Source organism: Meriones unguiculatus, chromosome X, assembly GCF_030254825.1.
Source record: "Meriones unguiculatus strain TT.TT164.6M chromosome X, Bangor_MerUng_6.1, whole genome shotgun sequence".
NCBI classification, from domain to species: Eukaryota; Metazoa; Chordata; class Mammalia; order Rodentia; family Muridae; genus Meriones; species Meriones unguiculatus.
The window spans coordinates 158342405-158366522 of NC_083369.1; the positions used below are offsets into that span (position 1 = coordinate 158342405).

Here is a 24118-nt window from a genome sequence, read left to right on the forward strand (position 1 = left end):
ATGAGGTAAGGGGCTACAGATGGGATACAAAGTAAATGACCCGTAACTAATATAAAACATAAATATTATGAAATAACAAAAATCAGAGAACTACCTGTTTTTGCCTCCCAAGTGTTGGGATTAAAGTCGTGGGCTCTCTTAGCACCTGTAAACTGTTAATAACAAATTGAGATCTCAGATGGTAGATAATTTACACTGGTCAGAAATTTACACAGACTGAGGCAGGCAGATCACTGAGTTTGAGACCACCCTGGTGTACAAAGTGAATTCCAGTACAGACAGGGCTACCATACATTCTAAGAGAAGCCCTGCCTTAAGGAAAAAGAAATTGGCCCACAGGATTATAGAATGAGATCCGATGTCCTACTATGGCATCCAAAATGTTGTTGCTAGCCTCAACCCGCCTCTTCAGGTTTTATTCTTAGAACTCAGTAACAGAATAGCTTGCTCAGCATTCCATATGCATTTTGTTCTCTGGTTCTTCTCACTGGTTGAATTCCATGGCCTTTTCCCCTGTTTAAGATTCTGTCCCATTACCTTCATTGCTTATCTCCAGAGTCCAGTCAAAGTTCTCCCCAGCTTTATAAGACATATTTCATACATGTAGGTTCCAGGAAAATATTTCAGTCTCTTTGAACTACAAAAGTATTATAGCCCTTAAGCAACAGGAGAAGATTTGCTCTGTTTTATATTTTTTTTTCAGGTGTGTGTGTACATATACTTGCATACATGCACATATAAACACATATTGGAGAGAGTGCTGGAGTCAGAGGAAAACTTCTTCTCCCTCAATGTATTTTTTTTCTTTTTACAGATTTACTTATTTATTTGTTTATCTATCTATTTGTCTATTTATTTATACATTTATTCATTAAGTATACAATGTTCTGTCTGCATGTACACCTGTATACTGGTAGAGGGCACCTGCACACCTGAAAATCTCATTCTAGATGGTCCTGAGCCCCCATGTGGGTGCTGGGATTTGAACTCAGGAATTTAACCTCTGAGTCCTGTCTGCAGCCCCTCTACCATCAGTTTTAGGGATCCACCTTTGTAGTCATGTTAGTGTGGCAGGCAGTGTTGTCCCCTGAGCCATTTTATCTGCCCCGTTTTGTTTTTTACTCTAATACTGTGTAGCCTAGGAAGGTCACTAACTTGTTTCGTAATCCAAGTTGACATCAAACTTTTGATCTTCTTTCCCTCTTTCACTTCAGTGCTAGGATTATAAATGTGGACAGCCGTAGTCAGTTTGATATTTGCCTTATTTATCTATTTATATATTCAATGTAATATATATGGATATTTTGCCTCAAGGTAGGTCTGTCCACCACATGCAAGTCTGGCAACCTCAGATGTGGGAAAGGGTCTTAGCTTCTCTGGGACTGTAGATACAATTATAAGCCACTGAATGCTGGGAATTAAACCTGGGTCCTCTGGAAGAGCATTAAGCATGGAGCATTCTCTAGACCAAAATTGGCTTCTGTGTTATTTTGTTTTTTGTTGTTTGTTTCTTTTTAGAGACTGTTTCTCCATGTAGCCCTTGGGATTCTGGGCTCTATTTGTAGACCATGCTGGCCTTGACCTCACAGAGATCCACCTCTCCCTGCATGCCAGAGTGCTGGGATTAGAGGCATGCACCACCATGCCTGGCAGTTTCAAGTTATTTTTATCTCCCACCATGTCAAATCGGGGGGTTGAACCCTATCAGAGAATTGGACAATCTCCACTGTGGAGCCAGTAAGAGGACCCAGGCCTAGGAAGAATATGAACGTCCTCTATGGAAAAAAAGAACCCTCTGGTCTTTATTATTTTCGAGACGAGGTCTCATTATTCAGTCCTTGCCAGCTTCGAAATTACTGTGTAAACCTCAGACTTAGAGATTGGCTATCCTCTGCCCCTCAACAGACTGGAGGTGTGTACTACTAGGCCATTTCCAGGAAGAACACCGTAAAAAAGTATGCTTACATGTACACGTGTGTCTGTGTGCATATATGCCACGTGTGTGCTGTTGTATATGGTGGCCAGAAAATGGTGTTGAATCCCATGAAATCGGAGTTTCAGGTTGCTGTGAGCTGCTTAGCTGTTTTTGAAAACAGACCTCAAGTTGTCTGCAAGAACAGCAAATGTTCCTCATCACTGAATTTTCTCTCTTAATGGGCTTTCCATTCAAAACAAGAGTGTTAGAAGCTTCAGAATCAGCAGCCTGAGAGTGGCTTATGGATGATTTTTCCCCAGAAACTGCTTACTCCAAGAGCTACTTAAATCTGCCTCTTGTTCATCTTCATCTTATAGACAGAGCAAACAAATCTCTGAGAAGCTAACCCTCAAAGTTATCAGAGCAAGTCGGGATAGTTTGATGTTGGACCAGGGGTCTGCTATGGAGAACAAGGGGTGGCCATATTCAGGGAACTCTAGTTTGCCTTGGAGACAAGTCATGATAGCATAGGGCAAAAGATACTGTCTTAGGAATTTAAGGGATGCTCAGGGGCTCTGGAGCAATAAAAGGGGCCACTATGTGCTGAGACTTGAAACACAGAGGCAGGCAAGGAAACAAATACCATACCTTTGACCTTCCCTAAGTGTGTGTGAGGGGATAAGTGCTGCCAGCTCAACAGAAAGGGTTGCTCAGGTGAGGAAACTGAGGTCATCGGGCGCTCTAGCCTGCCAAGATGCTGGGAGCAAAAGCTCCACCACAGGGAAACCTGAGAATGATGCCCATGCGTGAATTCTTTCGTCACAGTCACGTGTCCCAGGCATTCTGCTCGGTGCTTTCTATGATGGTGCCAGGCAACTGCACCCTCGACTGGCAGTCCTCTTATGGATCCATACCTAGTGGGCAGCGCCACGAGCTGGACCAAGAGGTCAGTGTAGGGCTGCTATTGCTGTGGGGCTCAGCCTCCTGTGCTGCCTGACAGGGCGGTGGGCCGAAACCTGGAAGCTCCGCTGCCCCCAGTTCCCTTGGGGGGGGGGGGGGCCTTGGGAATCCACTGGCTGGGGCGGGCCAGGGAGTGACAAGAATCAGGCAAAGAGATCGGCCTGACACCTATGGTGTGTGGGGGCGTGGCTGTAGGAGCAGGGTTGTAGCAGGCTTCCATAGGGCAGGGTCAGGACTCTGGCTGAGCATCCATCTTGGTTGGAGATCTGAGAGCCCTGTGTCCTGGGACTGGCCAGTGGGGTAGAGGTGAACCTGCCTTTCAGTGCAAATCCCTGGGTGCCTCAGATACAGAGTGCTGAGATGAGCTCACTGCCTGCTTGTTCTCCCAGCCTAAACCTTCCTCCAAATCAGTCATAGACCTAAGTCGTTCTTACACACCACAGTGTTGTGAGTCAATTTTTCTGGACGCCTGAGGCTAAGGTTTCAGGAAACAGGCCTACAATGTCTTCTGAGCCAAGCAGGGTGGTATTCAGGGTCCGGAGTTTTCGGTAGGGCGATGATCCTCCTCTTGTCTCTTTCCACGGAGACCCCTCTGAGACTTCTATGCTCTTCTGGACTGTTTACTGCTTCTTGAAAACCTAGTCAAATGTCCACCAAGCTGCTCTTTTTGTTTATTGTTTATAGTGTTTTTTTTTTTTTTTTTTTGTCATTGTTTTTCTTTTCGTTTTTTCATTTTTTTTGGGGGGTGCAAATTCTTTGGTGTTTGACCACCACCTCTTCTGGAGATGGTGGTTTTGGAGGATAAGGATTTTGATGATTAATTTTGTCCCCTAAAGCGACAGTTTGTTATGAGATACATATAGTAGTATGTTAGGACTATTAAAAAGACCTTTTTATTGTGAATAGTCTTGAAGTATTCCATTAAATTTTAACAGAACTGAACCTGGGTATGGGAGCTCATGCACTCTACTGAGGCAGGAGGATTGCCATGGGTTTCCAGTCCAGCCAGAGCTACCCAGCAAGACCCTGTCTTGAAAGAAAAGCGGTGCTAACAGCTGTTGATTCTTGTAGAAAACAGCCTGTCAGCCCTGATTCTTATCTTGCAGGTGGGGCTGGAAATCCCACAAACAAGATGCAGCTCCAGTAAGGGTCCTGCCTGCTCTAAACCAGTTTTCTCCACAGGCCCTTAGCTTCTCCCCACAGGTGTCTTGTTTTTGTTTTTTTTTTTTTGTTTTTGTTTTTTTTTAATTGTTGTAAAGATTTCTGGGTTTTATAAATGGCTTATTATTAATTCTCATCTTCACTTCATCTATAACGTATTTTTTTTCTCTCCCTGATTGCACATGTGGGCTTATGTTTCTCATTCTTTGTACATGGTTGCTCTTTCCTTTTCCCCTAGAGTTAGCTTCCGGTCCTCACTTCATTCTTGTTAGTCAAACTAATCAGTTTTTAAGTCGTAGATATGGGGTATATTTCTGTCACTGCCTCTTCCCCAATGTAACATGTCTCCTTTACATTTTGATCAGGCACATACCCTTGTAATTGGTGCATGTACCCTTGTAATTGTCTGCAAACTACTGACTTTAAGGTAGGAAACATTTCCAGCTAGTCTTCAAGTGAGTGAAGAGATGAATGGTTTTCTGTCTCTACTTCTGCCATTTCTAAAATGGCACATGAACAGAATTATATTACCTTCTAAGAAGCCTCTTAAGTGTGGCATTTTCAACCAAGTATAATACATTTTAGATGCAATCTTGCAGCAGCATACAGGAGAACAGATCCCTTTTTTGGTGATGGCATGTGTGAGCAAATTAATTACCTTACCACTCTGCAGTTTTCATGGAGAGATGTGTGCCCATCTGTTTATTTCACTTTAAATAGACTTTTCTTTAGATAATGTTTATTTAAGAATAGGACAGGTAAACTTTGGTTTGAGGGTTCTAATTTCCACGTGAAATGATAAAAGTTTAGTGTGTTTACCTCTTTGGACAGTGAAAAAGAGTGGAAGGATCTTGTGTTAAAAGTGTTGCATGTAAAAATGCTGCCCTTATTCTGCCCTGTGTATGCTCTAGGTCCGCTGAGGAAAATTAGGAACATGAATAATGGTGGCTATTTTTTTTCTGCATTAAAAAATAAGGCTTAAAGGAAATTGTTTTACTACATGAAAAAATATATTTAATTTTCTGAGTTACATTTTCTTTTAAACAGAGCATAATTTTTATGTATATTCATAAAATATCATAATTTGTAAGGACTAGTAAGATGTCATTTTTTTAGTTTAAAAATAAGTTGTACACATTTCTTAACAAAAGACTAAGTTGTATTCTATAATGACTATATTTTTAGGAGATATATTAAGGGGTAGGTGTTTGTGTTCTTATGATTGATCAGTGACTGGTGAGAACTTTCTAAACATAACAGGAATTCCATAATTAGAGCAACAGAACCAAAAAAATGAGCACCAGGGTCTTTCCTGAGACTGATATTCCAACCAAGGACTATGCATGGAGATAACCTAAGACCCCTGCACAGAAATAGCCCATGGCAGTTCAGGATTCAAGTGAGTTCCATTGTAATAGGAACAGGGACTGTCTCTGACATGAACTGATTGGCCTGCTCTTTAATTTCCTCCCCCTGAGGGGGAAGCAGCATTACCAGGCCACAGAAGAAGACAATGCAGCCAGTCCTGATGAGACCTAATTGACTAGGATCAGAAGGAAGGAAAAGAAGTCTTCCCATATCAGTGGACTTGGGGAGGGGCATGCAGGTAGAGGGTGGAGGAAGGGAGGGATTAGGATGGGAGGAGGGACGGAACCATGGAGGGGGGGGGACAAAGTGAGTGTAATTAATAAAGAAATATAAAAAAAATAAAAAAGAAAGAAAATAAAAACATTATTTTATCTTATGAATGTAATTTCAGCTCACTTATTTCACTTAAGTTTTCACTTATGCATGCTAAGAGACACAGAGGTAGTACAGAAAATGTTAATTGAAAAGGTGAGAGATAATAACATTATATTTGAAAAATTTTATTTATAATTTATGCATATGATATTTTTAAGTCTCCAAAGAAAATATTGATACCACTGTTTGACAGTGGTTATGGAAAAATTAGCAATATTTCCTGTTGGTATTCTATTCCACAATTTTTCTGCTGGCTGGTACTAATATACTCTCAAAGGGTTCCTTTTATGCTCATTGACTTTAAAGCCTTTTTTTTTCTTTTTGATTGTTTTTCAAGTTAGGGTTTCTCTGTGTATCCCTGGAACTCACTCTGTAGACCAGGTTGGCCTAAAACTCAAAGAGATCTCCCTCGTATGCTGGGATTAAAGACATGCACTTGGCTTTAAAGACTATTTTTTTTTTTTTAATGAAGAGTAGAAAATAAAAATTCTAGCTAGCTTTGAGAAGATTAGAAAAGATAGAAGGACTGGAGAGATGTCTCAGCAGTGTATACTATCCTTGTAGAGGACCATACTGCAGTCCCAGCACCCATGTCAGACATCTCAACAACTGCCTTGTAACTCCAGGTCCATGGGTTTCAGTACCCTCTTCTGGCCTTCTCAGGCATTGACTCAAGTGCTCAAATTCACATTCAAGCATCCATATACACTAATTTCAGAAACAAAATTGGAAGGGTACCTTCAAGTTTCAGTTGGGTGTCATCAACAAATGAATGCTCACAGAGGGACATATGAGAAAAGATAGTAAAATTGCTAAGTACCATGATTATCAACTTAATGTGTTTGATGGATACATTTTAGGGTTAGAAGTTTGGTGAGACTAAGCAGCATTACTTTTTTCATGGTTGTCTTATCTACACTTCCCACTGGGCTTTCTGACAGGCAGTAGAAACTCTGGAAACGTATCCAGGTTAGTATTCAAAACGTGGAATGGGGTGGGACAGAGAGCATTCATTAGGCAAAAAAAAATAATAATTCTAAATTAAAACAGTCTTTATTGAATGAATATGGAGATCACATATGTGGGGGAACTAAAGAGTAGTTCTGGCTTAAGGAAGCACATGTATCAAGAGAATACTATATGCTAGTCCTTTAAGATTAGTAAGAATTTAAGACACTTTGTTGGAGAAAAATACTCCAGAAGATGGGAAATGACTAAGGTATTCTCAGGAATAGAGTGAACCCCCGTGCTCTTTGGCAGAGGCATTATGGCTTAGTGTTACTGGGGACTGTAATGGAAACTGCCAGAAATAAGAGTGGACTTAGATCTGAGAGTACCTTGATGGTAGTTGTAAACTCTATAGGTAACAAAGAGCAAAATCTTGTTATTTTTAATAGGAAATTGAGAGACCATCCATATTCAGCAAGACCAGCTGATGATAGGGTAAGAGTAGCATGTGTGTGTAATGGCATTGTGCAAGGAACTAGAAGAGTGTGGCTTAGGAGCAGATTGTGAAAGAGATGAAAAGGAAGAGCGTTCATGTGCTGAGGACCTGTTATGCATCAAAAACTAGGGAAGAATTAAGGCTTGACAAGGAGGAACACAAGACTGTAGACTGCTGAAATAGGATCTCTACTGTTTAGAAACTTATAGGAAAGAGAAGAGATAGGCATGTAATAAATAATATATTATAAAACAGTAGTAATGCAGATGAAAAAACTGAAGTGCAAAGAATAGGGTGTGACCATCTGTTGGAAGGCTGTGGTGATCAGTGCAGAATAGCTGACATTTAACAGTGCAGAATAGGAAACAGGTAAACATTGGGCTCTGACTGCCCTGTCCTTCAGCCTCCTTCACACACAGCTATAGACAAGGTACTCATGAATTTGAACTGTGTGTGGTGGTGATACCTTTGCCTTGAAGAGAGGTAGAGACTGAAGGAGTTCAAGGCTAGACTTCCTCTACATAGTGTCACTGCCAGCTAGCCAGAATACTATTGTAAGACTCTGCCTCAAAAAAAAAAAAAAAAAAAAGTAAAACCATGTATTTGTTGTTTCAGCAGTTTACATATACTTGGTGCTTATCTGCACTCAGTTGGCAAGGTAAGAAGGCTGACTTATGTTATGTGCTTGATACAGAATGAAATTGCAGTAAACTGATAGAACAGACTCAGTTGAGATTACTGGTGAAGGAATGGATTGTTTGATTTCGGGCCGTGCAAGGAAGGAATAATATTTATAAGATGAAAGACTCAGGACAAATGTCAGATTTGTGTATTTTTTTTTTTTTTTAGTAAGGTTTAAGAAGAGGTATGTGTGGGGAGGTTTGAAGTGGATTTGCTAAAGTTGCCAAGGGTAGACGTCATGATGAAAGATGACTGAAGAGAAGCAAAACTTCCTTGGCGTGTTTGTGTGTGTGTGAACTATATACGTGGTGTGTACAAAAATATTAAATGCCCTTGGCAAATACATTACCTGAGCCCACATGGAAAAGAGTAAACTTTTCTTCAGTCCACTGCTAAAACTGTGAGCACTACAGAATTTGATTGAGTAAATTGTAAGCTACAGGCTTTGGATACTTCCTAGCCTTTAAAAAAAAGATTTTTTTCTTGCATTTATGAACTCACAGAGACTGTTACAGCATGCACAAAACCTGCAAAAGTTAGTACTTGACAAAATTCAAGCCCAGAGTTGTAGATGTGGACATACCGTCCAACTTCTAACCAAGAAAATATTTGCAATTGATGCCTCCTGGGAAATGGGGAAAATCAGTTTTCATCAGTAGAGTGACAGTCAGTTTATATCAGTCACACTCCAAGGCAGGTTGCATCATGAACAGTAGTTGGGTAACATGTTTTATTTTAAGAGATGCCCCGGCCAGAGTGGGTTCAACAGGTTCCTAATGAAGGGTGAAATGAATGGGGTGGGAACAAGAGACTTGAAGAATGGAGACCTGTCGGGAGCCGTGACTCAATGGCCTGCTTTGATATTTAAATCTCAGCGGAGAGATGGCTTTTAGCAGGTCTTTACTAATGGCAGAGGAGAACTTGCAAGTCCATCTCCTTTTGTTTGTGACAACAGGTGGGATAGCTTGTGAGGGTTACACCTCTTCCTCAGGCTCCTTGTGCAAATTAACCTATTGTTCTGAGATGTTTTACTGGCTAAAGTAACTCCTCAAATAATAAAGTGGTCAGAAGGCTGGAGGCAGAGGATGAGGCAGCACTTGAGACTTGCTGCTTATGCAGCAGTCTGCCTTTTGCAAAAGCTGTCGAGTCTGGAACTTTAAAAAGTTTCCTGTGTGCTGTGTGTTTATTTTATTAATTTTAATCCTCACACCCAACTCAAGAACCGTTCGACTCTGCCGGGCTGGCCCCAGCAGAGACCAAGTCAGTTTGTCTAATCAAGGCCTCGTTTTTTGGAGAGCCAGGGTTTGGTTGCCATGGCGCTGGCTTCCGCCCTCAAAACTGGTAAACCATTATGACCGTTGGGCAACTGTCGTCATGAGCCCAGCCCGGGGCGTCATATGGGGTGATAGGTGAGTAGCCAATCAGTGGATGATACGTCATCTCACACCATGGGTGAGCAGCCAATCAGGGAATGATACGTCATCTCACACCACTCTGGTGCGAGCAGGGCTTATATAAACAGCACCACTTCGGGGCTCGGGGTCTTCCTCCTTTCATTGTTTGACTGCAATAAAGCTTGCTGCAGAAGGATCCTGTTGTCCTCGTGCGTTCTTGCTGGCTAGATGATTACGAGGGTCGCAACATCTGTTACAGATGTGGCAGATGGATGTTACACACATTTCATCTTTTGGTAAACTTCAATATTTGCAGGTTTCCGTTGATACTTGCTCTGGAGTTATGTTTGCTTCTCCCCTGACTGGAGAAAAGGCAGCCCATGTTATTCAACATTGCCTGGAGGCATGGAGTGCCTGGGGAAAGCCCAAAATTCTAAAAACTGACAATGGGCCAGCCTATACTTCTCAGAAATTTGGACAGTTTTGTCATCAAATGGGAGTGACCCACCTAACGGGTCTCCCATATAACCCTCAGGGACAGGGTATTATTGAACGTGCTCATCACACTCTAAAATCCTACTTAATAAAACAAAAAGGGGGAGTCGAGGAGGCTCTGCCCTCAGTGCCACGAGTGACTGTTTCCTTGGCACTCTTTACTCTCAATTTTTTTTTAAATTTGGACAGTCAGGGCCACTCGGCGGCTGATTGCCACTGCTTAGAGCCTGATAGGCCTAAGGAAATGGTCAAATGGAAGGATGTCTTGACTGGTCAATGGAAAGGCCCGGATCCTATCTTAATAAGATCCAGGGGAGCTGTCTGTGTTTTCCCACAGGAAGAAAACAATCCATTCTGGGTACCGGAGCGCCTCACGCGAAAGTCCGCGGCAGCTGAAGATGATTTTTCAACGAATATACCTGCAACTACTTGAAGAGCTAAGGGCGACGGTGGTGACCATTAATTCTACTCGAGTGGATTTATTGCTCACAGATGGCTTATTATCCTGGGTTTCTTCTGCCTTTTCTTATTTTAAAGAATGGGTGGGCATTGGAATGTTTGGTGCCGCCCTATGATGTGGTTTAATATTTGTCCTCTGGTTGTTCTGCAAACTCAAAACCCAACAAAAATGTGACAAGGTGGTGATCGTGCAGGCACTAGCCGCTCTGGAGCAAGGCACCTCCCCCAATATTTGGTTATCCATGCTGAAAAATTAATGTTTGACAGGCTGCCTCTGTCTTTGCAGGCACATGCCACAATCTGGATTTACAGCCCTTGCACTCCCTGGGGATCTGTTTCCCATTGCATGGGGATGGGTGTAAATCACAATTTTTCTCTTGCCAAACGATCTGGAAAGTCAGTGACTGAAGAGTGCAAATAAGTCTCCACCGACCTAAGATAGGACAGCCTCATAGTGAGGAGGTTGCTCCAATGCCGGGCAACGGCTGAAGCATTGCCTTCCACCAGGCTCAGACATTGGCTGTCTGGCATAATGCTGTATTGACAGTAGGAAGCTTACTGTTCAAACAAAATAAAAAAGGGGGAGATGTGGAGAGCCGGGGTTTGGTTGCCATGGTGCTGGCTTCCACCCTCAAAACTGGTAAACCGTTATGACCGTTGGGCAACTGTCGTCACGAGCCCAGCCCGGGGCGTCATATGGGGTGATGGGTGAACAGCCAATCAGGGGATGATACGTCATCTCACACATGGGTGAGCAGCCAATCAGGGAATGATACGTCATCTCACAACACTCTGGTGCGAGCAGGGCTTATATAAACAGCACCACTTCGGGGCTCGGGGTCTTCCTCCTTTCATCGTTTGACTGCAATAAAGCTTGCTGCAGAAGGATCCTGTTGTCCGCGTGCGTTCTTGTTGGCGAGATGATTACGTGGGTCACAACATCGTTTATTTGAAATTTTTATACAGTTTTATAGGGAGAAGGATACTTTATTACTGCAGAAGATAGCAATGTGGTTTATGGTTCGAGATACTGCATCTGTAAGATACCATAAGAATGTTTCCTTCAGATATCTCAAGGATGCTCCAAGCCTAACAAGCAGATGTTCTCACGTAAATCTATCACCCATTACCTTAGGTCATAGTGCAGCTGTTGGTAACTTTCCACTAATTGGCTTTGGCTCCACTAAATGGCTTTGGTTTCACTAGTTGGCTTTGGCTCCTGGCAAAGAGAGAGAATATGAAGTTGGGTGGGTACAGGAAAGGATCTAGGATGAATTTGGGGAAGGAAATATATATGATCAAGTATGAAATTACTTTAAAATAATAAAATGATTTTTGTTGAATTTAGTCTGTCGGGTTTGTGCATGCACGTGCATTTGAGCCATGTCCTGTGTGTGAAGGAAGTCCTAGCACTTGAGGGAGTTTGTTCTTTCCATTACATGGGTCCTAGAGATCGAATATATAAGGACAGTATTGTGGCCAGTGCTTTGGTAGTCCATATTTTTAATTGGCCATCCAGCCCTTTTCACTGTGATACCTTTATCTTTTGAAATACTGCATTTATTTATAGGAATATATGTGTGTACGTCTATGGGGGCATACATCTACCACTTGATATGTGTAGAGACAAAAAGACAGCCTACAGGGGTAGACTCTCTTCTTTTACAATGTGGGACCTAGTGGTTGAGCTCAGTCATTAGGCCTAGTAACAAGAACCTTTAACCACTCACTAGCTTGTTGGTATGTTATTTTGGAATGTATACACCTTATCCTTGTTTGCTCAAATGCTGATTTCTCTCCCCCACTCTCTGTTTTCAGTCTGCACATTGCATTGCAATACTTATTCTAAGCATCACTTGTGTCAACTTTGTTTAAAGATGCCAAAATAAAACAACCAGCCACAATTTTGAGCAATGGAAAGGAAGCAGGAAGAAAGGGAGGGAGGGAAGAACCAGTGGACAGGAAGGTGTGGGTGGCAGAGGAGGAGAGAAGGGCAGGAGGCTAGCTGGGAGAGCAGAAGCAGGAGAGCAGAGCTGGGAGAGAGGTCTTGGACTGATGTGGTCAGATGGACCAGACCTAAGATATCATTAAAAGCAAGTATAATGTGGGAAATCTGAATGGTAGAAACTACGTGGGCTTGGAGGTTTAGGATTGAACAACTATTGCCCAGCATTATGATCTAGGTTAATTAAATAAATCTCAGTTTTGTGTGGTGATTTAGGTATATAGCTGTTTAGGATCAACAAGAGCATTACTACAAGTATATCAATAGTAAATAATAATCACCACATACAACACTAGCTCTGTTTTTTTTTTCCCCTTAGGGGCAGGTGTGGTGGTGCACACCTTTAATCCTAGCACTTGGAAGGCAGATGCAGGCAGATCTCTGTGAGTTCAAGGCCATCCTGGTCCACATAGCCAGTTCTAGGCCAGCTAGGGCTACCTAATGAAACCCTATTAAAAACAAACACACTCCACAAACTGAAACTGAAATGATTTTAATTAACACAGCAAATATTTTCCATTTCTATTATCCATTTTCATACCTACTTAGTTTTGATTGTTGTTCCTCCATCACAGCTTTCTGCCCCCGCCCCCATACCCTTCCATTCCCAGTAGTCCCCCTTTTACTTTTGTAGCTTACATGCACTACTAAACTTGATCTTCTATTACGTTCCTTTTTATGTCTCTCATTGGCCCCTTTCTGGCTTCTATACTACCCCCACATAAGTGCATTATAGAAATCAAAAGATAGGGTCTGCATATGAAAGAGAGCAAGTGCTGTTTGTCTTTCTGAGCAAGAATTTTCTTATTTAATGTAATTTTTAATTTCCATTCATTTTACTTGTTCAAATCAAATTCCATTGTGTATTTGTACCATATTTTTTAAAAAGTCTGTTCATCCCTGGAGGGATATTTAGCGTGATTCTTCTTAATGGATTTTGTGAATGCAGCAGCAATAAACATGCACTGCTATAGATAGGCTTACCTGGAAAATACAGGATCACCTAGACATGACAGGTAGAGCAAGACATGACAAGCTCAGCTGGAGACATCCTCAATAGAGACTAATTCAGCTGGACATAATTCAGCTGGTAAGCTAGAGACAGGCTCAAATGGACATGACAGGCACAGCTGGACAAGACAGTCTCAGTGAAACATGAGAAGGTCAGCTGGACATACCAGGCTCAGCTGCACCTGACAGGTTCCACTGGGCAAGACAGTGGACAATGGACAGTGCTCAGTTAGACATGCAGGCTCAAATGTACATGACAGGCCCAGCTAGAAACTGGCTCAGCTTGAGACTCGCTCAGCTTGAGACAGGCTCAATTGGTCATGACAGGCTCTTCTACAGATAGGCTCACCTGGACAGGACAAGCTCAATGGGATATAACAAGCTCAGCTGGAGATAGCCTTAATATGATCAACTCAGCTGGACAAGGCAGACTCAGCAGGACATAAGATCAACTGGACATGACAGGCTCTGCTGGTTGTGAAAAGCTAAGCTGAAGACAGGCTCAGCTGTAACTGACAGGCTCCACTGGACAAGACCGGCTAAGTTGGACATGCAGGCTCAAATGTACATGACAAGCCTAGCTAGAGACAGGCTCAGCTTGAGACTGACTCAGCTGAAGACAGATCTCACCTGGATATGACAGGCTCAGAGGGACCTGACAAACTCAGCTGGAGACAGCCTCCATGGTGACAAACTCAGTTGGAGGTGACAGGCTCAGGTGGACATGACAAGCACACTGGACTTGAGAGTCTCAGCAGTATTGAGGATCTACTGGACATGACAGGCTCTGCTGGATGTGTAAAGGTCAGCTAGAGATATGACATGCTCTGCTGGAAATGACAGTCTCAATTGGACATGCCAATCTCAGCTGGACATTTTATGCTCAGCAGGAGATAGGCTCAGCTCTACAGGACAGTAGGCAAAGCTTGACATGAGAGATCACCTGGAAAGTTCAGGCTCAGCTGTAGATAAGCTCACATGGACATGGCAGGCTCACCTGGAAGTGACAGACTCAGTGGGACATGAAAATCTCAGCTGGACATCACAGGCTTAGCAAGACACAGGATCAACTGGACACACTTGCTCTGCTGGATGTCAAAGTCTCAGTTGGAAACAGGCTCAACTGGACATGACAAGGTCAGGTGGACATACCAGGCTCATCTGGACCTGATAGGCTCCAGTGGACGAGATAGGTTCAGTTAGACATGTCAGGCTCAACTGGATATGACTTTCTCAGCTGGAGACAGGCTTAGCTTGATACTGTCTAAGGTGGACATGACAAGCTAAGCTGGATACTGGCTCACCTGGACAAGACAGGCTAAGCTGGACATGTCAAGATCAAATGGACAAGACAGGCTCAACTGGACAGGACAGGTGAAGCTGGACATGACAGCTTCAGCTGGAGACAGGCTCAGATGGGTAAGACATGCACAGCTGAACATAAGAGTCTCAACAGTATACACAAACAACTGGACCCACAGGCACTGCTAGATGTAAAAGCTCAGTAAGAAATATGAAAGGCTCAGCTGGACATGTAAACCTCAACTGGACATGACATGCTCTGCTGGATTTAAAAAGGCTTAGTTGGATATAGTCCTAGGTGGATATGAGAGGCCCAGCTGGAGACAGGCTCAGCTGGACATGACAAGCTCAGGTGCACACTGGCTTACCTGGACAAGAAAGGCTCTGTTGGACATGACAGGCTCACCTGGACAAGACAGGCTCTCCTGTACATGACAGGCTCAGGGGGACATGACTAACTCAGCTGGACACAGCCTTGATGTTGCCAGAGTCAACTGGACATGGCAGGCTCAGCTAGAGACAGGCTCAGCTGGACATGACCCAATTAGCTGCACTTGACAGGCTCTGTTGGACATGACAGGCTCAGTAGGACATTGTAAGCTCAGCTGTAGACAGGCTCAATAGAGAAAGCCTCAGCAGGCAGTGACAGGCTAGGCTGTACATGACAAGCTCAGATGAATATGCCAGGCTCAGCTAGACACAAGAGGCTCAGGTGGAAAGGACATTCTCTGTGTGACACTCAGGCTCAGTTGTACAAGACAGGAACAGTTGGACATGGCAGGCTCAGCTAGAGACAAGCTCAGCTGGAAATGATAAGCTCAGCTGCACACCAAATTATTTGGGCAAGAGAGGCTCATTTGGACATGATTGGCTTAGCTGGACAAGACAGGCTCAAGTGGACATGGCAGTCTCAGATGGGGCATGACAAACTCAGCTGAAGACAGTCTAAATTGAGAAAGACTCAGCTGGATATGGCAGGTTCAGCTGGAGACAGGCTCAGATGTGCATGACAGGTACAGCTTGACATACTAGTCTCAGTAATAGACAGGAAAAACTGGAAATGACAGGTTCTGATGGATGTTAAAAACTCAGCAAGAGACAGGCTTAGCAGGCTATGACATACTCAGCTAGACATGAGAGGCTCTTCTGGACATGACTGTCTAAGCGGGAGATGACAAGGTCTGCTGGACATACTAGACTCACGTACATCTGACAGGCTCCACACTACAAAGCATGAGCCAACTGAGCATGAAGTGATTCTACAGCAGACATAGGAGGATGTCTATGGTTACTTATATGATTAAGAAGGGAGTTTCTAAGCACTAAGTTCATGAAGTGTTATTAGACAGACTATGTCACATGTGTTAACGTGTCCTAACAGTGCATCCATCCCTTTAACAGCACAAATATCAGACACCCTGGGTGATTAATACTGCTTTTATCTACTTCAAGTTCCTTTACTTTAAGCCCCTCCCTCCAACTTTGTTTGGAAATACCCAACCTCAAGGGAAAAAAAACAAAACAAAACAAAAAAAAAAAAAAAAAAAAAAAAAAAAAAACAAGCACAGTGAAGGGTAGGGAGAGAAGATGTATTTCTTGGGGAGTAGCAGCCATGATGTCAGGCAGCTCTGCTCCTACAAAGCAGACTGCACATGTCAACCTTGTATTTCCATGTCAACTTCTGTGACTGCTCAAGCTAGTGCACGAGATTGTAAAGGCTCACTCTGTAGCATAATGTTGTCCTAATATATGTTAGCTCCGAGATTCAGTAGTCTACATCTAAGACACAAAATAAGAACTGTAAGAAAATGTAATAATGAGCCAGAAAATGAGACAGCCATGTGACAAAGTTTTATTCCAGAAGGCTCCTTTTATGCTGAGCAGTACAACGTATTCTCAAGCACCTGTACCATCTGTCTTTAATCAAGAGGGGCCAGAGTGATTGCTGTTGGCATCTTTCAATTTTCCATTATTTGTACATTTCTGTCTTTTGCTCTCCTCTCTACTTCCAACAACTACTATGCTAATTAGGTTACTTGGACAACATACAGCAACCCAGCTTGATGTGGGTGGGACCAGCCCAGTGTGAATAGCAACATCCCTAGGGAGGCTGGCCTGAGCTAAGTGAGCATGAGGTAGACAATGAGCCATAAAGCAGCATTCATCTATGTATTCATCTAGGTAATTTTTCATCTAGGTATTATTTATTCATCTAGGTAATATTTTCGCTTCAGCATTCCTGCTTCAAGTTCTTGACCTAACTTTCCTCTAGGATGGACTATGACCCAGAAGTTGAAGCAAAATAAGGCTTTTCCTTTCAAAACTGTTGCTGGCCAGGTTCTTTTTACAGCAACAGAATTAAACTAGACTATTCTACACTTCTCCTTCTTATACCTGAAAAAGAAGGAAAACATTTAGAACATGCCAAAGAGTTCTGTTTGAATCTTAATAATTGTTGTTCTCTTTTCTCATTTCTATGGTAATGTGGCAGCCTAATTCGATTTGATGGCTGAATTGGAGTGTATATTGCTGTTCCTGAGCAGTGCAATTTTGCCTCTTGGCCCTGGCTATAATCTAAAACTCAGTGCCACAAAGACTGACCTTGGTAGTCCTACAAAGGAGACCTTTGATCCTGAGTACTACATAATAAATTCTGTGCAACCATGGTAACCAGACAGCAAATTTTGTGTGACTTTGAGTGATTCCTCATTCGCTTTACCAAGTAAAGCTGCTGCCATGAAAAACTGCTTGTAATTTTCTGTTATTTAAGTGATAACCTTACATTCAGTAAATGACACCTTGATCAGAGTCTAGACTTGGTGTCCTCTTTGTGTCACCATGCTCTCTTTTTACCGAGCCCTCACTCAGGTGGTATTCAGGTGTCACTGCAGGCCAGTGACATGGCAATAACACCTTGTGTGTGTGAGAGCAGGCAGCAGAAAGAATCTCTGAATCCCAGAGAGAGGACATCACAGTTCTTAACCTTCTTGGTTTTATGGCCAGGACTATGTTTCGACCTTCCTAAGCCTCAGTTTTTCATGTTTATGACAGAAATAAAAAGTGAAAGGTTAGAGTTAATTCCTGGGGTTGGAGCAGAATCACAAGTCCACATTCCTTTCAGATAATGAGCCAGCAGCAGTCCCCACCCAGATAAACCTCAGGGTATGACTGGAGTCACATGGCCCCTAAGAACTAGAGGTCAGATGTGTCCCATATAGCTAGGCCCAACCATTAGCAGTCTTGGTGCCTAAAAATAGACCAATCATTTTAAAGGTCAGCTTCCCTAGAGACCACCCCGCTTGCATTTTGTTTCTCTTATCCAATCCTGTAATACCAAGGCTTGTACTACCCAACTGGCATTTTTGTTCCTTTAAAAAACTTGATCTCCTGGAACCGGGGGTTGCTTGCCCAAATGTCTTTGTAAAGTGCAGCCACCTGGGGTTGAGCTTGTAATAAAAAGACCCTCCTGTGTTTTGCAATGGAATCAATTCCTGTAGGTCTTTTGGGGCTCACGAACAGGGTGTAACAAAAGGACTAACCCCGAAAGTTGTGGGAAAAAAAGAGAATTATATGTATAAAAGCATGTTATAAACTTAAGCTTATTCAGCAAATAGTTAATACTTTGAAGAACAACAGCTGCTACAGAAGGAACTCTGCCAATTGTAAGAAACATGTGAAAGTCTGTTTTGAGAACAAAAGTCTGCCTAGTGATTCAGCACCAATTTACTAAACTTTGTTACCTATGAGATTATTTTTGTACAAAAATTATCAATACCAACTTAGTCCAAAGTATTTTAGCACCTTATATTTTAACTATCCCAAATAATCCTGGGTCAGGTAATAGTACTGCTTATTCTGTGTTACATTTTAGGCAACCTCTACGTAAGTGAGTATTTTCCTTGTAAATAAGCTAGACTACTTTGTAATAGAATACCTGACAGAATGATATGGAACAGCATTCTGACCTGGTAAATAACATAGGTATGGCTTCAGCTTTCATTTTAATTCACATATAGCAAATAATCAAACCAAAGATCTCACCTGCAACTGAGAGTGTCCCAGGACTGTCCACCTTCTAGAGATCATGCATGGTGAGCTGTTCCTACCAGGTACAGAGGGCTGCTAACCAGTCAACAGTAGTGACTGGAGGTCTCTTTTAGGACTTGACTGCACAGTGTTACAGTTTTCATCCAGCTGACACACCCTTTCTATAAACAGCTCTTCCTGACTTTGATGACTATGCTCTCAGGCTATAAACCCTGTAGAGAAGACCCTATGACAAGAAACTGAAAACAGCCTGTGGTAGCTTGAAAGCAAAAACGGCTCTCAGCCTATCAGCTGGAAGGGAAGCCAATCGTTATAGCAAACTTCTGAGACAGCAAGTGGTTATCTCCTCAGTCAATTTGTATAAAACTCTGGCCTTGACTGACAACTAGATGGTTAGAAAAAGAAGATTCAGGTAAGTGGCGCCTATCCCTAATAATCATATGAAAATAAATGTTTATGCTGTTTTGTTGAGACAGACCATATATTATCAAATGTATATGGGTGTTTTGCCTGCATGTACATATAAGTGTATAGTGCTCCCAGAGGTGAGAAGAGGACCTCACATCTCCTGGGACTGTAGTTACAGATAGGTGTGAGCTACAATGTGGGGGCCAGAGGTCTTAACTGCTGAGCCAACATTTCAGTCCCAAGACAGGATAATTTTATGTAGCTCAGATTGGCCTTGAACTCTTTATTCTCTGGCATCAGTCTTCTGAGTCCTAGGATTAGAGGACTGTGCCACTATGACTGGCATAAACTTCAACATTTGCAAGCAAGACTTCAACCATCACAGGTGAAATTTGAAAGTTTAACCACACAGTAAAGTTCAATCATCACAAGCGATAATTCAGCCTACCCAGGTGAAATTTCAAACTTTGGTGGAAAAACTTCAGCCATCAAAATGGAAACCTCAACCATCACAGGTGAAATTTCATCCACCTCAAAGGAAACTTCGATTACTGAGTGTATAATTTTAAAGTTTTCGGGAAATATGACAACCATCCTAGGTGAAAATTCAAGCATTACAGAGGATATATCAGCGATGACATGGGAAATTTCAGTCTTTGCAGATGAAAATTCAACAATCTCAGGTCAAATTTCAACCTTTACACAAAAAAGGTCAACCATCGCAGGTGACATTTCAGCTTCGCAAGAGAAACTCCAAACATCTCAAGCGACATTTCAGTCAACTCCCAGGATAGCTCAAACATCACAGGAAATAATTCAGCCTACCCAGAAGAAATTTCAACCTTTGCTGGAAAAACTTCAACAATCACAATGGAAACATCAACCATCGCAGCTGAAATTTGAGCCACCTGAAAGAAAAATTCAAATAACAAGGAAGCAATTTTAAACCTTGCAGGAAAAATGTCAAACATTGTAGGTGAAACATCAAACTTTAACGGCAAAATTTCAGTGATGGCTTAGGAAAGTGCATTCTTGACAGGCGAAAATTCAACCTTCACAGGAGAAATGTCAACCATTGCAGGTGACATTCCAACCATTGCAAGAGAGACTTCAAACATCACAGTCGAAATTTAGTCACTTCAAAGGAAAGTTCAACCAACAAAGGAGATAATTCAGCCTACCCAAGAGAAATTTCAAACTTTGCTGGAAAAACTTCAACCATCAGAATGGAAACATCAACCATCACTGGTGAAATTTGAGCCACCTCAAAGTAAACTCAATTATCAAGGGTGCAAATTTTAACTTTGCAAGTAAAACGTCAACAATCCTGGGTGAAATTTCAAATATTACATGGGAAATTTTATCGCTGGCACAGGAAAGTTCAGTCTTTGCAGGTGACAATTCAACAATCTCAGGCAAAAATTCAACCTTCACAAGAAAAACTCAGCCACTGCTTTTAAGATGTGAACCATCGCAACAGAGACTTAATATATCACAGTCAATATTTCAGTCAAATTACAGGAAAATCCAAATATCTAGGTAATAAGTCAGCCAAGCCTGTTGAAATTTCAAACGTTGTAGAAAAACTTCAACCATCACAATGGAAAATTCATCCATCGCAGGTGAAGTTTCAACCACCTCATAAGAACATTCAACTATCGGAGGTGCAATTTTAAACTTTGTAGAAAAAAAGTCAACGATCCCAGATGAAACATCAACCATTACATGCGAAATTTTAGTCATGGCTCAGGAAATTTCATTCTTGGGAGTCAAAAATTCAACCAACACAGGTGAAAGAAACTTCAGCCTTCACAGGAAATGGTCAACCACCACAGGTGACACTTCAACCATCGCAAGAGAGACTTCAAACTTCACAAGTGACATTTAGTCACCTCACAGGAATGTTCATCCATCACAGGAGATAATTGAGCCCATCCAGGTAAAATTTCAAACTTTACTGGAATAACTTCAACCATCACCATGGAAACACCAACCATGGCAGGTGAAATTTCAGCCACCTCAAAGGTAACTTCAACTATCAAGGGTACAAAATTTACCTTTACAAGAAATATTTAACCATCCAAGGTGAAACTTGAACCATTAAAGGGAAAATTTCAGCAATGGCAAAAGAAAGTTCAGTCTTCAAGACCCAGCTATACCACTCCTAGGTATATACCCAAAATTTGCTCAAGTACACAACAAGGACATTTGTTCAACCATGTTTGTAGCAGCTTTATTTGTAATAGCCAGAACTTGGAAACAACCCAGATGTCCATCAACGGAGGAATGGATATAGAAATTGTGGTATTTTTACACAATGGAATACTACTCAGCAATCAAAAAGGAGGAAATCATGAAATTTGCAGGCAAGTGGTGGGATCTAGAAAAGATCATTCTGAGTGAAGTATCCCAGAAGGAGAAAGACAAACATGGTATATACTCGCTTATATAGACCTATAAGATATGATAAACATAATGAAATTTACACACCTAAAGAAGATAATCAAGAAAGTAGACACAGGCGAAGATGATCAATCCTCATTTAGAAAGACAAATGGGATGTGCATTTAAGGAATGACAGGAATCTACCACAAAAGGCATTTGAAAGACTCTACCTAGCAGTGTTTCAAAGCAGACACTAAGACTCATAACCAAACCCTTGGCAGAGTGCAGGGAATCATGAAAAAAGGGGAGTTAGCATGATATGGAAAGGATAGAAGCTCTACAAGGACCAAATATATCCGGGCACAGGGTCTTTTCTGAGACTGACACTCAACCAAGGACCATCTATGCATATAACCTAGAACTTCTGCTCGGATGTGGCCCGTGGTAGCTCAGTAACCAAATAGTTTTCCAAAGTAAGGGGAACAAGGACTATTTCTAACAGGATCTCAAGGTCAGGCTCCTTGACTCCCCCCCCCCAGGGGAGGAGCAGTCCTGTTAGGTCACAGAGGAGGACTCTACAGCCAGTCCTGAAGATACCTGATAAAACAGGGTCAAATGAAAGAGGAGGAGGTCCTTCCCTATCAGTGGACTTGGAAAGGGGCAGGGAGGAGACCAGGGAGGGAGTGTGGGGTTGGGAGGGAATGAGGGAGCGGGATACAGTGGGGACACAGAGTTAACAAAATGTAACTAAAAAGAAAAAAAATTTTAAAAATATTACTAAGTATTTTAACATTTACCACTTCTATATTTTGATTGTTTTTGTGATAGATTACTGTTAGTATTTATGAATATTACAGATTCATACAAATTTTTAATTCTGTAAAATTCATTGATTTTAGAGATGGAAAGTTTTGTTTATTTTTAAGTGAGTTTTTGAGGCTTACATTGAGGCTATATTTTGTTTGCTGTATGATAAGACCTATAAGCTTTCTATGATAAGGCCTATCAGCTTTCTTCATTCTTTGTCATACTTTTTTTCTTAACTATAATCTTTCAAACTCTTTTCATTCATAGAACCTTTCTTTTTTTTCACCACTTTTTCCATTTCCATTATTTTTATTTTGTTCACTGCATTTTTATTTCCATAATATTATGATTAAATACATTAAATATTTATGTTTAATACCACAGTTTATTCATTCACTATTTTGTGAGACCCCAAAGTTAAAGGTGAAAGTCTAATTATCAAGGCAGAAAATCCTTCAATGTGTGCCAAAATTAAAGATGTGACATAGTTGTTGCTAAGTACTCTAAGTCAGAAATGCAATGAAACTTACAATCAAATATCATCATTGAGGGTAATATCAGTGCGTCATAAACAAGACAATAAGACAAATATGGAGTAGGTATTTGTAGTAGATGGGAGCTGGTTGACAGGCGAAGAAAATAAGAGTAAGGTGCAAGAATAACCCATATTGCAGAGCCCTGACCACAGTGCAACACACCTGACCTCCCACTTTGTGTACTAGCAGTCCCAAAAGGTTCAAGGTTGTCCAAGATGGCAACCCTCAAGGACCAGCTGATTGTGAACTTCTTAAGGAAGAGCAGGCCCTCCAGAACAAGATTACAGTGGTTGGGATTGGTGCTGTTGACATGGCTTGGCTTGTGCCATCAGTATCATAATGAAGGTCTTGGCCAATGGCCTTGTCCTTGTTGATGTCATAGAAGATAAACTGAAGGGAGGGATGATGGATCTTTAGCACGGCAGCCTTTTCCTTGGAACATCAAAAATTGTTTCTGACAAAGAGTACAAGTGTGATTGCAAACTTCAAAGTGGTCATTATTGTAGCCAGGGCCTGTCAGCAAGAGAGAGAGAGCCGGCTCAATTTGGTCCAGTGAAATGTGAACATCTTCAGATTCATCATTCCTAATGTTGTGAAGTATTGTCCAAACTGCAAGATGCTCATTGTTTCCAACCCAGTGGATATCTTGACCTATATGGCTTGGAAAATAAGTGATTTTCCCAAAAACCGAGTCATTGGAAGTGGCTGCAATCTGGATTCCTCTCGGTTCCATTACCTGATGAGAGAAAGGCTGGGAGTTCACCCACTAGGCTGTCAGAGATGGGTCCTAAGGGGATCATGGAGACTCTAGTGTGCCTGTGTGGAGTGGTGTGAATGTGGCCGGTGTCTCCCTAAAGAATCTGAACCCAGAACAGGGCACTGACGCAGACAAGGAGCAGTGAAAGGAGGTTCACAAGCAGGTGGTTGACAGCGCTATGAAGTGATCAAACTGAAAGGTTGTACATCCTGAGCCATTGGCCTATCTGTGGCATACTTGGCTGAGAGCACAGTGAAGAATCTTAGGCGAGTGCACCTCAGAGGATGCTAAGAGGTACTTATGTGGTGGTAACCTGGTTGTGACAGTCCACTGCCAGTTGTGTATGATCCTGGTAACCTGCTGTGTCCCCGTGTTGCGCACCCTCACCAGACATGCCTAGGCCAATGAGTTCCCAACTAGCCATAACCTGACTCCAGGGTGTAAGTCTGTTATGCATATCTTGTGCATAAGTGTTTTAAAGGATATTATTTAGTGTATCATATGTGTCTTAGTGTACATGGCGATAGTATATAAAATAAAGATCTGCATATGGATGATGCAAGCAACTACCCAAGTGTCATGCCAATAAAAACACCAAATAAACCTTG

At 42.0% G+C, this 24118-nt stretch overlaps 1 pseudogene; it reads left to right on the forward strand.

Annotated features, from left to right (window-relative positions):
* The first annotated feature begins 22968 nt into the window (after window positions 1-22968).
* On the forward strand, window positions 22969-23801 carry LOC110544157 (L-lactate dehydrogenase A chain-like; annotated as a pseudogene).
* The last annotated feature ends 317 nt before the right edge of the window (window positions 23802-24118 follow it).